The sequence below is a fragment of the Marmota marmota genome, unplaced genomic scaffold (assembly GCF_001458135.2).
Source record: "Marmota marmota marmota unplaced genomic scaffold, marMar, whole genome shotgun sequence".
NCBI lineage: Eukaryota > Metazoa > Chordata > Mammalia > Rodentia > Sciuridae > Marmota > Marmota marmota.
In genome coordinates, this window is record NW_026000205.1 from 10,106,813 (window position 1) to 10,112,374 (window position 5,562).

The 5,562-nt window shown below is 41.8% G+C and overlaps 1 protein-coding gene across 1 annotated transcript in view; it reads left to right on the plus strand.

Moving 5' to 3' along the window:
- The first annotated feature begins 2,335 nt into the window (after positions 1-2,335).
- Znf383 (zinc finger protein 383) overlaps positions 2,336-5,562 on the plus strand; it is a 21,915-nt gene continuing 18,688 nt past the window's right edge. The window contains exons 1-2 of the mRNA XM_015497186.2: positions 2,336-2,629; positions 5,022-5,089. The gene's annotated coding sequence lies outside the window, so the exon portion shown is untranslated. The remainder of the gene's footprint in view (positions 2,630-5,021; positions 5,090-5,562) is intronic.

Sequence of the window (5,562 nt, forward strand, 5' to 3'; positions counted from 1 at the left end):
CTATAGTGACAGAATATAAATTAGTGGATGATGGGGCTGCGGATGTGGCTCAAGCGGTAGCGCACTCGCTTGGCATGCGTGCGGCCGGGGTTCGATCCTCAGCACCACATACAAATGAAGATGTTGTGTCCGCCGAAAACTAAAAAATAAATATTAAAAATTCTCTCTCTCTTAAAAAATATTTTAAAATTTTTTAAATTAGTGGATGCTTCACCTGGGGAGTAGGGATAGGGCATGATTGAAGAAAGTCATAGGAACATTGGGAGCAAATTGGATAAAAATGGTCTATAGCTTGATTATGATGGTTTAACATTTGTTAAACCTTATCAAACAATTCACTTAAAAATATGTGCATTTTATTGTATTTAAGTGAAGCTCAACAAAGTGTTGTTTGTTTTTGTGGTACTGGAGATTGAACCCAAGGGCATTCTACCCGTGAGTGACACTCCCAGCCCTTTTTATTTTTTATTTCCTTTTAAATTTTTTGTTTTGGGACATGCTCTTGCTAAGTTGTTGAGGGTCTCACTAATACCCTGAGGCTGAGGCCTCCAACTTGAGATTTTGAGAAACTGGAATTACACGTATGTGTCACCATACCCAGCAGTAAAGTTGATTTTTTAAAAATGAAACAGACCCACCCACTTTTGAAATAAAAAGCTCCAAACTTTTAGCTTCTGAACATCCTCATACTGAGGAAAGATAGGAAGAAACTAACACCAGGGGCTGGGGATGTGGCTCAAGCGGTAGCGCGCTCGCCTGGCATGCGTGAGGCCTGGGTTCGATCCTCAGCACCACATACAAACAAAGATGTTGTGTCCGCCGAGAATTAAAAAATAGATATTAAAAAACTCTCTCTCTCTCTCTCTCTCTCCCACTCTTTCTTTGAAAAAAAAAAAGAAACGAACACCAACAAGTTCTCAGCTTAACTAAATCTACATATGCATATCAACTGATGTTTTTCTTATAAATTGGAGCAGCTTCTATAGGACCAGCAGAGAAACAATCCAGCTGCTTCTCCCCGGTTTAATCAAACTGTATAAAATTATTTTTTTCCATTTTCCATTGTCTATTTCTTATAAAGGTGGTTGGCTGAACACGACAAGCAAGCCTGGATGCAAGCAGTTCCCAGGCTGGGCTGCAGGTAGCAAAAACACTTGCTGGCATGGTGGCACATACTGGCAGTGAGGGGGGAGAATCACTTGAGCCCAGGAGTTCAAGATTGGACAGGGCAACACAGTGTAACAGGGTCTGTTTCAAGCCTTGAACATAAACTTTGCTGCTCTACTACCGTTGCTTACTTTGTTTTATTTTTATTTTTTAGTTGTAGTTGGACACAGTACCTTTATTTTACTTATTTATTTTTATGTGGTGCTGAGGATCGAACCCAGGGTCTCGCACATGCTAGGCAAGTGCTCTACCGCTGAGCCAAAACACCAGCCCTTGATACTTACTTTAAAACTGACATTTTTCCCCTTTTTTTTTTTTTTTTTCTCTCTCCCACCCTAAGCTTGGGGAAAACAAACCTGCAAAATGAACTATGTCTCTGACAGGGCACAGCTAGAAAGTAGCCTTTCAATCATTTCTCTAAAAGCCCTGTCAGAATCACAGCCTCGCGGACAGGAGTCCCCTGTGTTTCTCCTTTGCTAGCAAAGCAATAAACCTTTTTCCCTTTTTCTCAAAACCTTGTCCTTATTATTGAATTAGCATTGCAGACAAGAATGGGGCTTTCTTTAAAGAGAGCTGACCCCTGTCTCAAACACATGCACACACAGAAATAATTCGCAAAGCATAAAATAAGCTCTTTGAAGGTGTACAATTTGATTTCTTTTGGTATTTTACAGAGTTGAGCAAACATCATTATTATCCATTTCAAGAATATTTTAATCCCTCCCCCAAAGAAGCCCTATATCTATCATCAATCACAATGTCCCCTAGCTTTGCAGTCCTAAATACCTAACATACTCCGTGTTTGTATTTATTTGCCTAGTCTGGATAATTCCATACAAATGGAATCGTATATCCTATACTATGGCTCAGCTTATCACCCTAGGAATGCAAAATTGGAGATTCTGTGAGCCAGCCCGAGACTTCAGAGTTGGTTACAACTCCTAGAAAGGTTCAGGACCCAGGTAATGTTAGTCTTCACCGTCAGCAGCTCAGCTGAGAAAGCCTGTAAAAGCAACTTTTTCTCCTCTTGGCCCTGTGCCTTCTGTTTTCTGGCGCTTGACTACATTTCCCAGAAGTTCTTGCGGCTCCACTCATTTCCAGCTGAACAGTTTCCAGGGAACAACCTGAGGCTGGCCTGTGCATTTGAGGAATCTTGTGGACAGGATGGCTGTCCGGCTTTGTGTGGGCTTTTACCTTGAAGACTACCTAACCACCGCGGAGACGCAGTGCCAGGCCCCGGCGGTGCGAGGGGAGGAGTTAGAGGATGGGCGTCATCTTCCCCATGAGGGGCGCTGGCGGACTACATTTCCCAGAGACCCCCACGAGGACGGGGCGGCCGCTTCATTTGCCTGCGGGACCCTCGGCCTCCAGGGCAGGGAAAGTACGCAGCGAGCGGCCTAGGCACCCGGGGCCTCACCAGGCTGCGCAGGAACGTCCCTGGGCGTCTGAAGGGACATACCAGGTAGGTCTGGGGTGACAGGAACTTGGGACTGGCTCTGGCCAGGGGAGCGGTGGCGAGGTGTGGGCCTCTGGGTGTGGTTGTGACCTTATGTGACTGTGGGGCGCAGTGTGTGTGCGGATGTGATTTTATGTTTCTCTGGTGGGTGTGTCGTTGTGACTGACCGTGCGCAGAGCTGTGTGTGCCTGTGTGACTGCACATTCCTGTAGTTTTGTTAACAGTGTGCGGCTGTCCGTGTATGATCGTGTCCCCGAGATTGGACCGATTGTGTGTGACCTTATTCACTTTGTGTGACATGTGGATGTGGGGATGGGCGTGGAGAATCTGCTTATGCATCTGTGACTGTTACTCTGAGAGGTTTGTGTGCGTCATTGTATGAATGTTAGAACCACTCCGTGTACTGGATGCCTGTGACTATGTGAGAATGTGTGAAAGTGATTATGTAACTGTGTGTGGCCCTGTGATGCTTGTTCCAGGGTAATAGATACATGGCCATTGTGTTATTTTGAATGTATGATTGTGTGTAGTGCCCAGTAGGAGAACTGTGACTGTGTGGCTCTAGTGAATGTGATAGTGAGTGACTCTGTAGCACTGTATGATTTTGTGTGGTGTTGTGTTGGAGGGGTCTGTTAATGTGTGGGTGTGATTGTGTATCCTTAGGGTGGACTGTGTGTGAGCACATGTACTGGTATTATTTGGGTGATGTGTTCCTGAGAGGGCAGATGGGGTTCACCTATAGTGGATAAGTGACTGCAGCATTGGAAATGTAGGTGTGGAGTGCCTGTGACTGCCTTGTGATTCCAACTCTCTATCCTAAAAGATCCTTGTGAGTTCAGGACAAATTCTGATCTTGGACAACTTAGACTTCACTTCTCTTCTCAAACCAGAATGCTCAGGATAGCCAAGATTCCTCTGACCTCCCTCTTTTTTCTTCTTTCCATGGTGGTAGTTGTGGGTTCAGAGTGAGCTCTAATCAGGTCAGTCTAAATCACACACACAAAAAATGCCTGGCATCTCATAGTTCTTTTTTTTCTTACTCATCTCTGCCTTTCCAGAGGTACCCAGAGGAAGAAAGAGAAATAGTTGTTGATCAAGCCAAATATAAGGTGCACTGGGGTTTGAGTTTTGCTTTTCTTCTTTTGGATGGTCTGACTTAACATAGACTCATTAAGTGTCCTGGTTCTCAAATTTTTTCCATCTGAGAAAATGATGAGAAACCATGGGGTGGATGTACAGATTCCATTTTTCTCCCTGACTTTCTTCTACATAATGTTCACATATTCATTTAGAAAATAGGTAAGGTTTTTTCCTGTGTACTAAGTTGTTTTTAAGCACATATACACACCTGAAGCATGATTATTTTTAAAAATTTGGAAAATAGGAAGTTACAAAGGGCAAAAGATAATGCCTGCCCCCTAAAAATAACCAGTGTCAATATTTTGATCTATTTCCTTCTTATAAATTCCCCATGTATGTATAGTATATATCATTCTTAAAAATAATTTTAGTTGTAGGTGGGACACAATACCTTTATTTTATTTATCTTTTTATTTTTTTATGTGGTGCTGAGGATCAAACCCAGTGCCTTGCATGTGCTAGGTGAGCACTCTATCACTGAGCCATAACCCCAGCCCCAAGAGTTAGGTTCTTTTTAAAAAGGTATCCATGGGCTGGGGTTGTAGCTCAGTGGTAGAGCCCTTGCCTAACATGTGTGAAGCTCTGGGTTCAATTCTCAGCACCACATATAAATAAATAAAGGTCCATCGACAACTAAAAAAAATATACAGTTATAAAAAAATGCTATCCTGACTCAACTTCATTACTCATTAGGAAAATACAAATCAAAACCAAAGTGAGATAACCACTGTACAGCTACCAGGATGACAAAAAAAAAAAAAAAAAGAGGCAATAATGTCAATGAGCATTTGGAGAAATTGCACTTTAGAAAACAGTTTGACAGTTATTAAAAAGTTACATAATTACCATACAGTTCTACTCCTAGTTATATGTCCAAGAGAATTGAAAACATATTCACATAAAAACTTGTACCTGAATGTTCATAGCAGCATTTTTCAAAATAGCCAAAAAGTGGAAATTTCCCAAATGCCCATCAACTGAAAAATGGATAAACAAAATGTGACATATTCATAGTGGAATATTATTTGGCCGTAAAAAGGAAGGGAGCTCTGATACCGGCTACAACATTGATGCACCTTGAAAGTATGCTAAATGAAATAATCCAGTCATAAAGTTTATATATAATACCATTTATATGAACTGAAAACATGTAGGCAAGTTTGTAGAGGCAGAAAGCAGATTAGTGGTTACTTAGGGATAGGGAAAATGGATAAATGGAGACTGGCTATTAATGAGTGTTTTGTTTATTTTGTTTTAGGAGAGATGAAAATGTACTAAAACTACATTGTGATGAGTATACTAAAAACACTGACTTGTACACTTCAGGTAGGTGACTTAAAGTGATCTTTACATATGGTATATCTGAAAGCTCTTAAAATAAAGGTAACCTAAAATTAGTGGGTAGGAGTCTAGGTAAAATAATATTGGCTATAACAATAATTGTTGAATCTGTTTAGTAGACTCATGAGGGTTCTTTGTACTTTTTAAAGTTCAAAAAATGTTTCCAAACATTCTGTGTATGTTTGGAAATTTGTGTGTTAAAAAGGTATTAAAGCCAGGTATGGTGGTGCACCCCGTAATCCCAGCAACTTGGGAGGCTGAGGCAGAAGGATTGCAAGTTTGAGGCCAGCCTCTGCCGCAGTCTGGCTGGGCACAATCAGGAGCCACTTGTCAAAAGAAACTAACTTTATTTTTAGAACCACACACGCCAAACAAAACAGCCTCTCAGGAAAAATCCTCAGAGCCTCAACTGCCACCCCCGGCTTTCCACAAGCCTCTCTCTCCCACACAAGCCTCTC